Genomic DNA, 18,683 nt, shown 5'->3' with positions numbered 1-18,683 from the left:
AGAGCCACACTGTCACCACTGACAGAGATCAGCCCAGGACAAGATGGTGGCGAAACCGCCTCAGAGCGCTGGGAAGCCTCCCTGCCCCTTCCTGCACCCTCCCATCTGTACATAAACACGGGCTTCAGACTCCAGGCCTGCATACTGTTGCACCTTGCTCAAAGATTTGAGCCTTTTAAGAAAGCAGGAAGTAGGAAGCAAAGAGGCTGAGGCTAGCTCCTCCTCATCCCACCTCCCTTTCCTTCCTACCCCGTCCTCATAATAGGCACACGGGGCCGAAAAACTTCTGTGCTAAATGGGAAAACGTAGCTTATGGCTACAAACTACACTCTCATTTGCAGGGGTGAAATGATGGAAACATGATCAAGAGGGTGGGGAGGACCCTACAATCAGTGGAGAGCAGGAATGTCTGCACCACAGGCCTGTGGTCTTACGGGGACATCCCCGTAAGGCCTGTGAGGCAGCTGGTCCGCAGCACATAGCCTCAGACAGGTCTTGGTTGCCTTCAGGGGGTAGTGGCACACTGCGATCTGTATAAGAGTGGCCATGCTTGACCTATTCAAGCTCTTTGCAGTGGGCGACAGTGACTTTTAGTCCATTAAGAGTCATATTTTCTTAACTGTCAGAAAGAGGACAAAACTGACAAGCAAAGAGAGAAGCTCAGTTACGCCTTCAAGAAAAATACCACCGTTTGTCAAGAATGCTTGTTTCATTTCTTTTTTATGATTTTCCATGGCTGTTTTTACCCAGCTGGTAAGAACAGGTACATTTTCATAGAATGGTGGCAGCGAAACAACAGGTTATCATGGCAGTGGATATGGCTCCATTTCTGCTTTTAATCAGTTCTTTCCGTTTGGATTTACTTGGTGTTTCAGAGGCTGTGATTTTCATGGGCTTCACATTGCCTCACAAAGAGCTACTTGGCTGCACCTTCTATAACCAGTTTGTTACCTTTGCTGACTACTAAACCAATTAACAATTATGCATTTTGGAGAACATGTTGATAAGTGCCAAGGTTTCTTCAAAACCCTTAAAAAATCCTGTAACGTAATGTCAAGAACTCATTTGGGCATGTGTTGCTTTACCACTTTAGAGAAAGCACAATATTATTATATTTTTTTTTAAAGCAAGGCAAAAAGCAGAAGGTTTTATGGGTTTTGGCAGACTGGTCTTTGTTGCTAGCATTTCCCCTTAGGCTGAGTTAGTGGTAAGCTGCTGGCTGCCCCGTCTCTGAGGCACGCAGAGGTAAAGAGGATGGCAAAGAGACAAATTTACAGCAAGCACTAAGTACAAAGACATTGTGAACAATTGAATAAGGACCTGTCTGCTTAGACAAACAACTTGCCCAGGGTTTTTCAGCGTGACGCTGACATGAGGCAAAAAATTCGTTTCTCGGAGCTGAAGAAAACCTTTCTTTCTGGTTGTGGTTTTAAATCTCTGACAGGCTCCATAAACATTAATCCATAAGGTGTTTAAAATTTTGTGCCTTAGCGAAGATTTGTGCGGGTTCTGTGGTTTGTATTTATTTCTATGGAGTGACTGTGGAATAAGAAGAAAGATTCTTGCTTTTGAAGTGTAAACACTGCCCCACTTGAGAGACAGAGATATGAATTACGCTAAATATTTAGTAAATGATTGGTTTCCACTGGGAGAATAAAGTATTTTGCATTGGAAGACATACAGAAAAAAAAGCAGGAGAAAAATTCAGTAGTTTCATAACTATTTTTCTAAGAAAAAATGTGAAACGCTATCTGTAACTGGCACTTTGTAACCCTTAGGTCATTTGGCCTTTCCTGAGCTCACAACAAGAGCTGATCAGAAATTTTTCAGGCAAATATGACTGTGCATGTGCTTCTGTCAGAAAACAGCCAATTTTTAAAAGCTGTGCTCTTCGCAGAGGCGTATCAGCTGCAAAAACATCTTCCTTGGTAAAGACTTCTTGGGCCCAAACACAGGCTTCTGCTGAAAATCAGATAGAGTTCTGCCTTTGAGGCTAGCTGAAAGGCTGGTGTTTGAGCTGTCCTGAGGCATATTAGACCCTGCTTCCAGCTCCTGTTTTGCCTGACTGACTCCCAGCTCTTCCACCTTCCATCATAATCACCAGTTTATCAAACTGTCCTGTAGCAGCTCTGATGGATGAGTATAGAGGGACAGAGTAAGCTTTTGGTAGGCAGTAGTGCCAGGGCTGAAGAAATGTTTATGCCAGGTGAATGTCCAAAGCAGCTGGCCAATGTGGAGTCTCTGCTCGGTTTCTCAGGAGAAGGTTTTTCTGGTATTCTCTCAGGAAAAAAAAAAAAAATCATTGCAACTATGTTGGTAAAAAACGCTCAGGTTGCCAGGATGTGTTATTTCATCCTTGGAAGCAGTGTACTGCTGGGAGTTGCACCACCCCTTAGGGGTTTATTGATATAAAAATTCCAGCATCGACATACTTGCAAACTCTTCCTAGCATACGCTATGCCTGTGGAAAAAAAAAAAAAAAAAAAAAGGGGGGGAGGTATTTGAGAACATTTGGCATTAACAATTTTTTTTTTGCACATTTTTACAGAAACATGGGATAAACAGTAAAAATAAGCTAGGCTAACAAGTTCTGTGCCTAAGCAAATATTATAGGGTACTTTGTTAAACTGGGGCTGGCACTGCAGTTAGAGAAGAAAAACAAACAACAGTGTTACTTTTCTTTGAGATTTGTCGCTGGTCAACCCTATTAACTGCAACTAAAATCTAAATGTCATCTTAATAATAATAATAAAGCGATGCCCCTTAATTCCTGTAAATCATATTGAATTCAGTTGCATTCCTCTGGTGCAACTGAGAGCAGAATTTGACCAAAAAAATATTAGCACTGCTCTTTTTCTCACAGGTTTTGCATATTTCATGTAGAGATGTCTAACTAAATATCAAATAGCTGATCATCTGCCACCTTGGCAGCCAGCATAGATCCCAAGAACAGACTTGATGTGATTTATCTCAGTACTGCAAATCAGAGGGAAAATATGCAAAGATAGTCTGAAGAGAGCAACAGAGGGCAGGTCTACCTTTCCAGGTGTGATTACAACATGTCTGGACTCTGCAAATGTCCCCTGGGCAGCTTGCCTCTGGTGGAGTGCCTGAGAAACCACATCTGTCCCATGGTTTGCTACATCAGTGCCTAATTCACACCATTAGGACAGCTCCAGAGAGCAAGCTTCTGCATGCAGCCAGGGCAGTGAGCAGAAATATCAGCTGTCCTTGAGCCATCATTTGTGCCCCAGACATTATGAAACTATTCCTTTTTCTCCCCTACACAGCTCTAAGCTATTGCTTTTTCTCTGCTGTGCCTTCCTCTGACGGAGAGGCAGGACTTGGCTTTTCTCTCCAAGGTGCCTCACTACTGCAGGTGCCATTACAAATATTTTATTAGTTCATTTCAGAAACACAGAGTGAAAGAATTTGAGGTAGAACTGAACACTGCTGTACAAATGCTCTGGAAGGTATGTCCAGCTTGGCACTGAGCTTAGTCATCCCAGCTGGCAGAAGAGTAGAAAGTCCTTTTCTCTCTCAAAGATGAAATCTGTATGTCTGCCAACTCCCTGTAATTACAAGCCCCAAAGAGTGTCTACTCCAGTGTAACTAGATATCTACAAGCTTTGGCATTTCATGTATCAATTACCACTTAGTGCTACATCACCAGACCAAGATGGGAATTGCCTTTGTGGGGAGACCTCTTTTATTAATAAAAGACAAATCACATTCATTCTCCAACATCAAGCTCAGCTGGCTCATTTCTTTTCTGTCCCCCAATACACAACTCCAGTTGAATGCTCCTGGGGAGTATCCATTCTCTTGCCTGTCTCCTTGCTCTCATTTAATTCTGCCTTCAGCACACACAGTCAGCCTTTTTTTTCTCTGTGCAGCAAATTCCCATTCCAAAAAAATAAAGGTCCTTTCTGAACAGCCTGCTAAGGTCATTACAGGTTGAACCAGGGTTCAGGCTCCTGGGCTCTGCCATGCCTTTCCGTAACTACCACCTCCACAAAGTCACACCCAACCATCTAGTCACAACCACTGCATGCGGCAGTGAGATTTCGGGGGCTCCTGAATCAGTATAAAATTTGCAAAACCTGCTGAGAAGCTGTTAAACACTCAGATGGCTAACCAATGCTGAACACTGTCCTGTCTGTACCATACAGCAGGTGGCAACTAAAATGGCTTTAAACTGGAGTTTCATTGACATAGATGTACAAATTGCGTCAGAAAAGTGATTCACCAGGTATTATGGAAGAAGTTGGTCTTTCAGGGGCCCTTATGGAAGAGTCCTTTGCTCAGAGGCTCGTATAATGCAGATCATTACTGCCCTTCATTCATTCACCTTCCTCCATTCCCTCCACTATCAGGTGTGGATACACTGCTGGGAAGACAAATCTTTTCCTACCTGTGATTGAAATGTTATCACAGAAGATTGAGAGAGAGGAAGCCTGTGAAGAACATTTTGCCAGGAGCCTTGTCTCCAGGAGGAGCCACTGAACCTTATAGAAGAGCCTCACTAGGGGCTCATGTAATACTGTTGGAGCAGTGACTGCTGCAGTCCATGGAAATACTTTTTGTTGTTGTTGTTGTTGTTTTTTACCTGGTGGGTAGAAACACTGTGGAGTAAAGAATTTCTGGAGAAAGGATGAAGGAGAAAGAGATGCACCTGCCTGGTGTTAGAAAATAGGCTGTCTGCCTCAGTCCCTGCGTACTCGGGTGCCTTTGTTCAGCACCTGTTCTTTAAGTTTTCTCTCAATATGAAGCTAAAGGAGAGAAAAGTTATGAAACAAATATAAGAGGAGAACTGAGTCTGAGCAGAGGTTCTTTCCCCAAATATTGCCACTGGTAAGACACTGAAGCTGTTCAGCGAGCAACAGAACTTGTTTGCCTCTGGCTTCAGTTCTGCAACTGAAAAGCCCCATGGCTTTGAGCTTCAACCACAGCTGTCCCTGCTGTTGGTATGTTCACCATGGGTCTCACCTCTTTACTGTCTCTGGTGTCTGCTGGTGACACTTACAGGGCTTTTAGAACCATAATCACTTCAAGCCTCTAGCTCTCTGTCAGCTTGGGCTGGAATTAGCCAGCGGAGCTCAGAAGAGATTGAAAGGGCTCTGAAATACAGTGATATTAGATAAAACTTGCTTCCTTATGAACAACCTAGAAATTATATTCAAATAAGCCATATGTATAGAGAAACAGCCTTCATGTGTTTGCCACTTGCCAATTAGAAAGCTCTCTGCGCAGTGATTTATAGTTTATTACTAACCACACTCTCATTGAGACTCAATATTATTTCACACCAGAAGGTTTTTGCAGACTTTGAAAACATTTGGTTTCGGTCTGATGGGACTTCTGAATCTTTCAGGGGGTTGCTGGAGTTGTTTTTTGTTCCTTTGGTTTAGAATTACAATCTGCATCCTTTCCCTTAACCTCCCTCACCACTTGTTCTCATTATTTATGAAAATGTGGATATTATTTTCCATGCTTATAAACATTTCTTATTTTTATGAACCATAATCAGAAAGGATTTATCTGGCATTTGAGGAGTCAGTCTAGGTGGGGTTTGGGGCTCTGTTTGCACTGGAGCCTGAGGACCACAGCTAATTTTGAACAGTTGAAAAATTAGAAGGAAAGTGCAGCTAAAGTTTCAGCTGGTTTGTTTATTGAAGCAATCACAGATAGGCTCAAAAACCTAGTATGGCAAATCTTTTACTTCCTTTGACTACTCAAAGACTTAATCTTGTTCACGCATAGCGTCAGTGTCTGTCCATAAGGTTACCTATGTGGAATTGCCCAAGAAAAGAAAAGGCATAGAAAGTACATGTTAGCAGCCTAGAATATGGCAGGAAATAGAGCTGTAAGCATCTATATCATTCTGTTTGGATTGTGCATTGCAAATCAATGTAATTTGCACACTGATGGGGTTTCCTTAGGATACAACCGTGTGTGAAAATGGTTACATTTGGCTAAATGCAATTATCCTTTAACTGCTAAGCCCCTGATCGCAAAACCCTAAAGCCAAAATAATGTCACGAGATAATTGCTTTTATTATGAAAACAGGGATACAGAGATATTTTTTAAAGGTTGAAGACAAACACTGAATAGAATAAGAAGGAAGCTTTCTTTCAGGGAAACTTTCATCACTAGTTTCATCACTGGAATAAGTATTGTAATGTTACTTCTTTAACACATAAAAGTATTTCACTTCTTACAATATTTGTAGCCCAGTCAGTCAATCATGATAATCCACCACAAAGCTTCTCCTGGCAAGAGCTGGCAAAAATAACAATTATTCTCAGAAGCATACATTTTATATAAAGTATATTTCATATTCAGTGATAAAACTAAAAAACATGACTGTTTTGAAATTACTTTTTGTTGTTGTTGTTATTTCAAACCAAGAATCCCCCAGGAAATTTCTGTGGAATTGAAAAATTCCCAGCAAAATGTTTGATTTGGTAAAAAAGCTTCTTCAAGATTAGATGAAAGTATTTCAGGCAGTTCTACTGTAGACTCCAAATTGTGTCTTTAATCCAATAAAAACCTCCATTTAATGAAAGCCATCTGCAAGTCACATCGTTGTTACTCCTCACCCCATTCTTATTGTTGCTTGAAGCATCTTTCTCTTGGCAGTGTCAGCCGGTGGCCACCGGTTTCCAGAAGAAGCCTGGTAGTTCAAGCATCAGTCCCGCAATTAGGACGTCGTGGTTCTTGCTGACTCTCACATTCACTCGTGCTGCACGGCTGAGCCAGTGGTGATCACTGTGCCGCTCATTTTGCCCATCTGATAAGAGGATACTCTGCCTGCCTGCCAGGTGTGTTGTAGGAACACAGCACTTAATGTTTGCAAAGAGCTGCTGCGGAACTTGAATACGAGTCCTGCAGAAGGGCAAAGTTTCATAATGGAGTTGCAGCAGATACTCAGTAACCATACCCGATGCTTCTCCAGCCTAAAATATTTTATTCAGGCTTCAATGAAATGAAATGCTGGGTAAACTAGCTTGAGAAAACTGTCTTCGCTCCCACCCCTGTGCTATGTCTCACAGCCCACTTGTGCTAGGACCTTTTGATGGGATCACACTGTACTTATCAGTACATTGACCTGAATGAGAAATGATGTTGGTCAGGCAAGACTTATTTTTAGCTAGATAAGTTTCCTGCTCTGGTTTCAGCATCTGCCAGAAAAATTAATAGTGGCACAACTGACAGGGCAGTGAATTGCAGTACACAGACAGTCCTTAAACTATTATCAGCAAACCGCATCACTGAACAGCATCACAAACAAGCCCCCTCTCTGATTTAAGTGGTTCACAGTAGTACCTCCCCGCACGCTAAGAAAATGCATGAAAGATGGGAGAAAGGAATCGTAGTGTTTCTCTCTGCAGAGCTGGGGACTCCGAAACACAGAGAGCAAATGACTCACCAAAAGTGAATCAGACACTAGTTGGAGAGCAAATATGAATGCAAGTGTCTTGTATCTCAATTAGAAAGCCCATTTTCTTCCTCTCTTGCATTTTAGATAGCTTTCCAACTGTTTTCATTCTTTCCACGTCTAAAACACGGCTTTGACTCAGTTCTGATTGAAATTTCCTGTAACTGAGATGCTGCAGGTAGCCTAGCGAAGACTGGGGAGCAAGCTGCAGTTTTACAAAATGGGGGAGTTGTGTATGGCACAGGAGTTCAGGAGCTAAACCAGGGCAGTTTGCTTGGAAAATAATTCATTTTTGTATGCACTTTGTGGGAGCCTTTGAAATAATTATCACCATATATGTTGCTGTTATTACAACATGCTCATATTAAAAACAAACTATGAGAAGAGTATAGAGCAGACTCCTGGTGAGAATGTCGTTATTGTGGCAGTTTGTGAAGGCAGCTTCAGATGTGTCCCTGAGGGTCACTCTGGATGAGTGAGGATGTGGGCTACATGCCTGACTGTCACAGTACTTTTTAAAGATCCTTCTCCAAGCATCTAGAAAAAGTTCTTCAGTTGCTGGAGATCTGAAGGGATGGACCTTATCTTTCAGTTTCCTGTGCTTCTTTCCTTTTCTTTTTTTTTCCTCAGTAATTGTTGTTTTTGAATATATATTTTAATTTTTCTTTTAATTCTGTAGATGTCCAAATTTTTGAAGAGGTGACTCTAGGGTCACTTTTGTGTGTTTTACTCATTATGCATAGTTGTCTCCCTCTCAGCAGCATTTTCCAAGAGTTTTTGAAACAGAGAAGGACTGGTGTGGCAGTATCATAAAGCAACTCCCCTATTTTTCCTTTATCCCATCCCCCGACTGAAAACAATTACAGAGAGGCAAATGCCAAATCCTTCATCATCACTACAACATGCTGTTGAGCAGGAGGTGTACCTCTTCTTGGGAAGGGGAGTGTTTTGCCTTGACATCAAAATGACAGCTCTAATTACCCCATACATTTGTGATTTGCTTCGGAAACTTATTTTGACGCACGCAGAGCTAGAAATTGGAATCGCTTAAGGGAGAAAGGAAACCTGTCACAGATGTGAGTGGCAGAGCAAGAACAAAAGGTTGCGAGTTTCCTCTCTGCCACCACAGCTCTCTGGGTTGCCATCTTTTTACACAGCAAACCAGGAAAGAAAAATTCCTGAAAGCAAAGCTTTGTCGTATCAACAGTGATAACATCTGACAAACTGTACAGATCTTCCCCCCTCCTTTCTCCTCTCTTTTGCAAAGGTTGGGGCTAGGCCAACGATAGAGTAGCAGGTCATTGACCTATTAGCCTCTGCGATCGTTTTACCCCAGGCCCTGAATGATGTCTGCAGACAGGCCCATTGGGAAAGAGAGGCACTAAGGTCACCACCTCCCCACTTCCTTTTCACTGCTATCTCTGCAGCGGCTTCTCCGGGCTTGACTTCTGCATGAGTAATTGATGTGTTGAAAGTTAAGCATGTGCTTAAGTGCTTTGCTGGAGTGGAGCCAGCATGTGCAGCACCTGGCAAGGTCTAGTCCCGGGCACAGGAGGGGCCGGATCAGAGCAGCTGTCTGTATCTCCTCGTGGAGCTGCTGAGAAGGACACTCCCTGGGCTTGAAAACCTTCTTCACCTTGGGCTTCTCCGTGCCAGTGCAGCCCAGGGAGCTGTATGCTACCCATAAATGTCTGCAGAAATCCAAACCCTTTTAAAATGTAAAATGATAGCTGATTTCCTCTCTGATTTCCTAAAGAAATGAGGCGTGTATCATGGTCGGCATATGCTTGGGTTGTGTCTCACCACTCCTCCTGCCTCTCTGTTTTGAATCTATTAGTCAATCTGAGAGAGGAATAACAATCTCCAAGAAAATTAAGATCCTCCAAATTTCTGTAAAGTAGATGACTAGAAAGACATGCTAAGACAAAGGTCCAAAGGATTCTCCAAGTGCTGCAATCTCAGAAGCATCTTCAATGGTCAGACATGTTAACTGAGTAGCCAGGCAGTATTAGCAATAGTGTTTACAGAATGACTTCTAGGTCCTGCTTGTCTTTAATCTGAGCGCGTCCTATATTGACCTGATTCTATGTGCTGGGATTTCTGGGAAAGAAGGCTAAAAAAACGTTACCTCCTCACTACCCCAAGTTTGCAAGAATTGGAAACACTGACAAGAACTATGAGAGAGAGAGCAGCATGTCTGAGCCTAGGGTAGAGAGCATGTATGGTGGATCTCTTGCTCCTTTAATGTCTCAAAGTAAAAAGACAAATAATGGCATGGTCCTATTCTAGACAGCAGGGAAAACAACACCTGGAGAGGGATGCGCTTGGGTTATAAGTAAGGTTATAACTGTCCAGTGTCCTGTAAGTGTTATAGGACATATAGTACTACACAGCAATCAATAAGATAGGGGAAAAAATAAAAAAAAAATAATAAAAGAGAAAAAATGGGAACATTCCCAAACACACTCCACACAGCTGTTCACTAAAGGCATAAAACTACCTAAAATCATGGCTGTGGAATGGTTAAACCAGCAGTCATAGTCACTAACCTATAGTCAGAGATTTTTGAAAGGTATTACTGGTATCAATAAGCAAAGCAAAACAAAAGGAAAATAAAGGGTAAGTTCTTTCCATTTGACCAGCCCTCAGACATGCTGTGCAAACTGGGGTAGCTTTTTGCATTATGCTAATCAAAGACCTTTTCTGAGTTTGAGTGAGAGTTATATACATATTTTGTTTTAAGGAAACAAACCAACTAGGAGAGTTCTTTAAGTTCTTATTTCAAAAAAAATTTAACATACCTTAAGTGATATGTTCAAGTGCTCTTCTAGCAAGGTGGAAAACACAAAAGGAATAGCAGAAAGACTGAAGTTACTTCTCCTGTAAAGAACTGAAAGCACCATCGCTGATCTTTAAATTAAGGAAACTGGTACACAACACAAAAACATTGCTGTTTCTGAAAAGAAAGAGAGAAAGAATATTTTCAACCTCTGTGAACAGCTCAAATGCAAACTTAGTCGAAAGAAGTTTGAAGAAGACTTCCAAAAGAAGAAGTTTTTAGAAGTTACTCAAAACTGACAGTCAAGTACTTACTATTGTTCTTGGATCATTCCGTGTTAGGGAGAATGATGGTTTTGCCCACCTTACAACTTACATGTAGGATTTCTGTGGAAGTACAGGAACCACAAATATTGCAAATGGTAAATGAAGAGTCTCAAAGGAGAAGCTTTGGCAATTTCAAGAGACAGCATAGTGAGATTCAATGCCTCTGCTGTCTCACGTGGAACAGTGCATTACAGGTGCCCTTCCTCCTACAGCCAACAACAGTGTTACAATGTTTAGATATATTTATGTGGAAGGCCAGGTACAAGGTTTGAAGGCCCTGGAGGACTCCAAGTGCTCCTGAAGACACCGACTGCTGTCCAAGAGCCAGTACTGTGCTTCAGCATGTGTGTAATATTATCTCTACCAAACAACGTAGATTCAACCACTTGGTCCGTGAGAAGACAGGAGCAAAGCTTCCATTTTCTGGGGTTTGCTGAACACAAAGCACGCTTGAATTAAACTAACCTGTAGCTGTTGATTTTAACTTTAATTGTGGATGTACTGAAATGAGCAGCTATTTCTCTTCAAAGGGAGGCAGAAGTGGAAGAAAACACAATAGTATTTGCTTTTAATTGTACTTTTAAATTCCTTGACTATGTACATAAGCCTGGTTCAGCCTCTGGATTCATGGCTAGGAGTCAAGGGAGGCAGAAGTCTAATGTAGATACGGACTTGATCCAAAGTCCACTGAAGTCAATGGCAGCACTTTCACTGACCGTGGTGAATTTTAAATCATGTTGCGTAACTATAGATATGAAGATTCGCTTGAAGTTGACACAGGAAAATACATGTGAAATTAGTAAAAGCAAAAGGAGTTGAAACAAAATCGTGTTATTACTGCATGAAATATTAACAGGAACTTGTATTTTTTGAAGCAATGCTTTTTTTTTTTTGCTTTTTTTGCTTTTTTTTTTTTCTGTTTTTCCCTCTGCATTGTGCTGCTCTGCAGAGCACACATGGCACACTGCTGTGATTATGTGTCCTAAGCCTCTGGTACCACTCACTGACTGATAAAGAGGTCAGACGGGGAGTCGGGGTGATGATAGTGGAGAGAAATGTTCCAGAAGAAGTCTTACAAAGGGCTGTGAACTGTGGAAATCCACTCTCTCACTGTCACCAACTATTAGCAGGACCATTAATAACACAATGTCCGGTGTATAGGTGCATTAGCTGATGTCTTGCTCTAGCAGTGCACCTTCAGCATGAAGGATGGATGGGTGTCTTTATACTAAAGGATCACAATAACCCTGTGATAACTTCCCCCTTACCTTCATTCTGACTTGAAGGGAAAAGAAATACATCACACTGTTTTTTTGAAGCAATCATTCCTGAGAGGTTTTTTTAAAAGTCTTCCATGCTTACGGCAACTGCTGTACCCAGTGATTTTAACACTTCTGCTTCCAAAGCTAACATACCGAGTGTCCTCTATTTAGGGGCTTGTAAATACTTGTTATTAGGTTCCTTTGGTTTGACACTGAGTCATCTGATATCATTTCCACTCTCGACTGGGTGATTTGTGTCCCTGCAGAAATTCTATAAATTGCACTTGTGCATGCAGTGGTCACTTCCCAACATGGCGGTGATATTTCACCCCAAGAATTACAAACAGGCCAATTTCCAGCTTTACAGCAGAACACCCACTTTAGAGATATTAAAGCTTAAATCTTGTGAATTCACAACACTACAAGAGTCTAATATGTTGACTTGGGTAGAAAATTATTATCAAATTCCAGTAAACCCATAAAATATTTTTATTTATTATTTATTATGGTTCAAAATTCAATGTATACTCAGTTCAGAGGTGATAATCCATTCTCTAGCCAAAAGAGGTAGCTTTTTATCATCTTTATAATTTCTTTCTTTTAATGGCTTTTAAAAGGTTCTAATCAGAAATATGATTCCCTTATAAGGTACTTGAATGAAAAGAAAAAAATCATTTGGCCTCTAGAAAGAAAAAGAAATAAGAAAGTTGGAATGAGGCAATGATAAAATGCATTTTTTTGTTGTTAAAATACAGAGATGTCTGTTATACTTCTTTGTACGTCTAGTGAACTCAACAGAAAACCAGTCTGTCTTTAAAGAACTCATGGCATTCTTGTTTATTTCCTACAGTTTACAGTACTGATAACCTGAGTTGAAATATGAATCTCAAATTAAATATCTGAGGATAAATTACATTTCTATGAGCAATTAAAATTAGATTTTCTTCTTTGTGGGCATATACAAATTCATGAATCTATTTAAAATTCCAGAAGATCAGAATTGAAAAAATAGTCCAAGAATCTTCTATAACTGCAAGGAAATATATATGCTTATGCCATTTTCTATTTCCCTTTGACTTTTCAGTCTTTCCTTAAACATTAAAGCGATTGCATTTCAGTGGCATGAATGCCCAGAGAAAAGGAATTTGTAAAGTTAGCTGAATGTTCTCCCATAAGCCTTACAATTACAATTACAAAAAATGCATGTGTGACAATTCTTGCAGGAAATGCTTTCTTGTTTATCAAATCCAGACAGCAGAAATGATAACATGTGATGCCTATGTCACAACCAGGCTCAAATTTTGCAGATAAGCAATTTATGTAATAAAAATTTTGAAGTATATTCAGGAGAAAGTATCAGGGTGATTTTTGCTTTTTTTTTTTTTTTTTTGCAGGGGGGAGAGAGGGGAATTTTCTGAGAATTGTAAATGATGTTCACAGCAATACATACTTTATATCTTGAACTGTTAGCAAGGATCTAAAAACACTGAGTGTCAGAGGAAACACTGAAACACTTAGGAATATTTATGGAGCCCTTCCATCATGCATATATATGCATGCCTTGGACACGTGAAATCTTATTGTCACTGTAGTTTCAATCTATTATAACACTAGGAATATCATGTTCAGCCATGTCAGAGCACAGGGTTGGCCTCTCTTAACCTCTCCCTGCAGCTCTCCTCACAGAGCACCATGGCAAGACAAGACAGACTCTGAATGACCAAAAGCGGAGGACGCCTAATGTAGAGCAGGTACAACAAATAAAGCCTTGTTGGCTCTCAGGGAGGACCAGGATTTGAAGATGGGAGAGCTAAAACTTCCTGTTATTTTTTCTTTAGATGAGTCTTATTTGGACTACACCCCTTGACCAAGCTCCTCAGAAGAAACCTGCCATGTGTTGCTGAGAATGGATCCAAATAAGCAAGACAAAGATAGAGGTCTGATGACCTGACGGGTAGAGAACAAAAAGACAGGGATATGCCTCTCCATCATGGAAAGCCACAGAGACGAATGGGTTGAATTTGCAATTTTAATCCCCCTGAATTTTAGCTTGAGTGGATAATACTGATGACAGTCTCTTTTCTTGGGAAAGTTAGCATGACAGCCTCTGCTCATTTCTTCTTTTAGAGAAGCCAGAAGAGAACTATGTCTCTTTCATGCCATTTTTGCGAGGTCTTCTCTTCTTAGCTGCTGTGCTAGATGTTGTTGAAAAGGCATAAGGTTAAATACCCTACCACGCACAATGTATGACAGTGCTCAAGTGATGGCTGGCTGTGGGCTAGAAGGAGAATATGCTTTTAGGAATGACATCTGGGTTACTAATTTATGGCCAAAAAGAAGCTCCATATTTTGATTTGCCACATGATTTGCCTACCTAATAATAAAAATAAATAAATAAATAAAATTAAAAATTAAAAATAAATAATTAAAAAAAAAAAAAAGAGAGAGAAAGTTCTGCTGAGCTCCAAGCTCAAGGAAAGAAGACAAATATTTTCCCTTTTATCCTGGAAGAGAAGTAGGCATTGTCTTTCTGTATGCTCTCCTTAGCCTTCGCTATTCACCCTTTGGTTCCTAAGCTTATTATAAAAGCTCAGTTCCTCTTGTGAAATTACCGTTTTATGCCCTCTGTTTGTCTGGGCCTATGACATAGCAGAGGTCTTTTGTCGTTAACTTGCAAGCTGGCCAGATTGAAACCAAACCACAGCTGCTGCCTTTCTAAAGCTGCTAGCTCAGGCTCTCTGGCTTGCAGAGCTGCTATTAAATGACTGTTCTTTGGGAAGTTGCTAGTCCAGTATCAGTGGCTGGGAAAAAAACAAAACAAAATAACAGCAAGTCCTGTGGTTGTGGAATGACATCACATGTGTTAATGTCATGCTAGGCATGTTGAGTGGCAGCTGTGTTTCTCTTTGGGATCTTTCTTTGGCAGTCATGCGCTGATGTGCTATTGGAAATAGGATTGTTCAAGACAAGTCTGTGGGAGTGATGCTAATGAGTGATTCGGCAGGACTCAGACGTTTATCGAGTTGGCCCTGATGAAGAAGAATCTTGTTTTAGGAGAGAAGAAAAAACAAAAATGTCCATGAAGTTTATGGAAAGTACATTAATGTGCCCAGATGAAGGAGAATAAACTGAGAAGAGAGAAAGTGTAGGACAGAAGCCAGAAGAAAGGAAGGTGATGGGATGGTATCTAACATAACAACAGCACGAGGACTGACATAGAAACAGTGAACTTTGCTACGAGTGAGTCAGTCAGAAGAAAGCAGTGTATCCATACTCTATAGTAATGATGTCAGAAGGAGAATTCAGCAAAATTCTCTGTTTCAAGTTTTCAAGTTGTTTGTGAGACATTCTGTTTACTTAGGGAACTGGACCTTGAATGTAGGCATTGGCAAACTACAGCACAAATGCTTCTCCAAAATATTGTTTTAAGGTAAATTCATGTTAACCATACACTCTTCTCTCTTAGTAATTATGTACACATCTGTTAAATCCTAAAATAATAATAATAATAATAATAATAATTTACTGTTCACCTCAGCTCACCTTTAAATGGATTTTTTTTTCCACAGCATCAACAAGGAAAAGACATCATCTAATACCAGCTGCTTGTCAAACATCTTGTTATTTGTGGCTTGTGAATAATTGCCTGTCATCTGCCAGCTTACCTCAGTTATGGTCTGGACACCTACAGAGTTGATAGATTGTCCTGTTGGCAGCCCATGTGGCATGTAACTGCCTCTCATCAGGCTTGATCGAGGAGATCTGCATTTATCAGTCTGCAGCTCTTTAAGCTGCTAACACCCATTTTTAACAGGATAACTTTGTGCTTGAAGTGACTGGGTGAAAATAGATGATGTTTCTAAACTGAACTGCAGCGAATTCAGAAGGCCACCATGAGGTCACATTCTTTCCTTAGAGTGCTTTGATCCTACTACAACATCTTTGAACTCACTGTTTTTTCTCCTCTGCAAAAGCGTAGACCAGAATCACAACTTCTCTGCCTTTTCTCTCTAACATAACCTATGAACTTAGGAATTAGAAATGGAAAAGACTTTCAGGATCATAGCATAGCTGTGGTGGGAAGAGACCTGTGGATGTCTCTAGTCAAGCCCCCCTGCTCAAAGCAGGGTCAAGAGCAGCTCTCTCACGGCCTTGAATCTGTATCCTTTCCTTGTAAGTGCATAATCAACAACCCAGTCTTTAGAGCTTCACCTGTGCAAGTAACCTTTGTGAATGTATACAATCCACCCCTTTCAGTGAAAATTACTCCTGGCAGTGGGTGATTGAAGAGTGCAGCTTTGAGCTCACTGCTGGCAGAAGGCATGGCAGACACCAGACTACCTCCAGAGCCACCTCTCTTTCTTTGCAGAAGGTCAGCAGGGATATTCTTTTTATCTGTCATTCTTAGCAGAGACATTTCAGCATGTGTCACGAACTCATTGGCAGGAGCTTTGTATACCTGTGAATTTCGTTTCCTCGATCGGCTTGCCAGTATCCCAACCTGTTGATTTTCCGGGCAGGATGTGTGGCTCATCTGTTTTCTCAGGCCCTTGCCTAAGAACATGGTGGTGAACATGTCTAGTTTATCCTGGAGGGGACTCTGCACTGAGTTGACACAGATCAACAAGACGTCTGTTTTAGTTGCAAATTTCTAATGGTAGCCAAAGGCTGTCTGGACACATTTAATAAATAAAAAAGCAAATAAAAAGCCACTACATTTCATTTGAACTTAATTGGCATAGGAGGATCTCACAAGGGAGCTATGTAAGGTTTTATGGGGGGTTATTTTGACAGAAGCCATCATTTGTTAAAAGACTGAAAAAAAGAGAAATAATAATAAAAAGAAAAAAAAATGCCAGAACTTTGTTTCTCATTCACACTGCTCTTCTAAATTACAAATCAGCAAATGATGAAATCCAGACATGAAGGGGTACAAGTATTCATTGGCTCTGAATATAAATTTGTATTTTTACTTGTCATTTTCATTTTTTCAACTCTCAATGTCTGCAATTATTTCAGAACACATTTAGATTGAAAGAGTGGAGAAGATAAGGATACTTAGGTTATAGAGGGAAAAGAATAAGGAAAAAAGGTTAAGAAAGTTTAAGAAAGATGAGTGAACAAAGAAACGAGGTGTTAGAGAGGTATGGATAATTTCTCAAAAGTTTGTGCTTTTAGTATGCTCTGCACTTCCATATCAGTGCTCTCGAATCCACCATATCCCACTTATTTTGAATCATGTGAAATCTGGTATCTAAAATTGATGCTGAGTAGGGAAATAGCATTGAGCAGCTTCAGTCCAGCAAACCTTTTCGATATGGGGGTCGTCAGCTGAAATAAGATGGGGACTCTGTCACTGTGTACTGAAAAGTTCATCCTGGAATAGATTCCAATTTGCAGTACACATCATCCATTCACCTTCTAATAAAACATGCTGTCCACATACAATTTTTTACATTTATATTTGTATTTACCTCTATATTTATGATATGGTTGTCTTTTTCTTTAATTTCTCAGACATAATCAAAAACTACTTTTACTCCAAAATAAATAAATAAAATAAAATAAAATAAAATAAAATAAAAGACTTTTTCCCTGGCAATTCCTGGGGTGACTGTGATGATGCCTTTCCCTTGGACTGCACTGACACCTAGTGTTCATATCCTTAAAGCAAGACTAGCCTGTGGTTTTGATTTGTGAGTTTTTGAATATTTTCTCCTTAGTACGCAACGCCAAATAGTGATGCCAAGATCGTTAATGTAGTCACACCACAGTGTTTATAGTGTTTTGGAGTTCCTTTAATGCAAACATTTGTGTGAAAGTCTGTTTTGGCAGTGCTGGGCTAAGAGGGGCCAGGGGCAACAGGAGCTTTGTCACACACCCATGATGTTCCCATGTCTCAGTTGAGAAAAAAAAAAAAAAAAAAAAAAAAAAAAAGCATCATCTGGGTTCCTGGCTTAAGGATGCTTTCCAACCAGCATTGCCCAGGTCTAGCCTTGCAATTAGTTGTATAAAGAGCTGAATGAAGGTCTCATAATGGCCACCATGTTTCAAAGACTGCAGCATCTAAAGGAGTATCCAAGCTAATAGCATGAAATGAAGTATTTGGAATATCTCTAATGCAGTTTATAATGTAGATTACAAGGCAGTAGCTCCAGTGGGTCACCAGTGCTCAGAACATTTGCTCACCTTCCTAATGCTGTGAGAAGGGCGGGCACATACATACTAGTTCACAACCAAAACAGGGCGGATGCTGGAGCCGGGCTTTTCAGGAGGGATTTTTTTGCCCCATGCCTTGACCACTAGCTCCATTTCTCAGCCAGCTGTTGATGGTACCATTTTCTGGTGGTAGCACTGAGTGGGACACGGAGAGCTGTTGGCTTAAAGGAAGCAAAAGTGATACTAAGCCAGATGGCCATCTCTGACCATGATTAGCCTCATAGAAATTGCCTTTTTCAGAAAAAAAAAAAATCTGAAAGGGATTTCAGCTTTCATTCTCAACAATAGTGATGCTTCTAATTCCAGTGGTTGTTCAGATAAGCTAAAAATGTATTTTAAGTGTATCATACAGAATCAAAAACTGGAAGGCAAAAGAGATGGATATGCTTTTATTAAAAAAAAAAAAAAAAAAAAAAAAGAACACAGCCTTTAAGACAATCTCATTCTTTTTGAAGACTGAGTCATGAATTACACGAATTTATGATTTGTGTGCTTAGAATTGACAATTGCTATTTAACATCCATGAGAAGAAAATCTGATAAGGGACATGTTCCTCTACTCATTTTATTGCTCTAAAGCACAACAGTACTTCATAAGCATGAACTGTTGTTTGTAGTCTCATCCAAATTAGAAACAGTAGTTCCACAAGATGGTA

Source organism: Cygnus olor, chromosome 3 (assembly GCF_009769625.2).
Source record: "Cygnus olor isolate bCygOlo1 chromosome 3, bCygOlo1.pri.v2, whole genome shotgun sequence".
In the NCBI taxonomy this organism is placed as follows: Eukaryota; Metazoa; Chordata; class Aves; order Anseriformes; family Anatidae; genus Cygnus; species Cygnus olor.
This window is presented reverse-complemented; position numbering follows the sequence as displayed.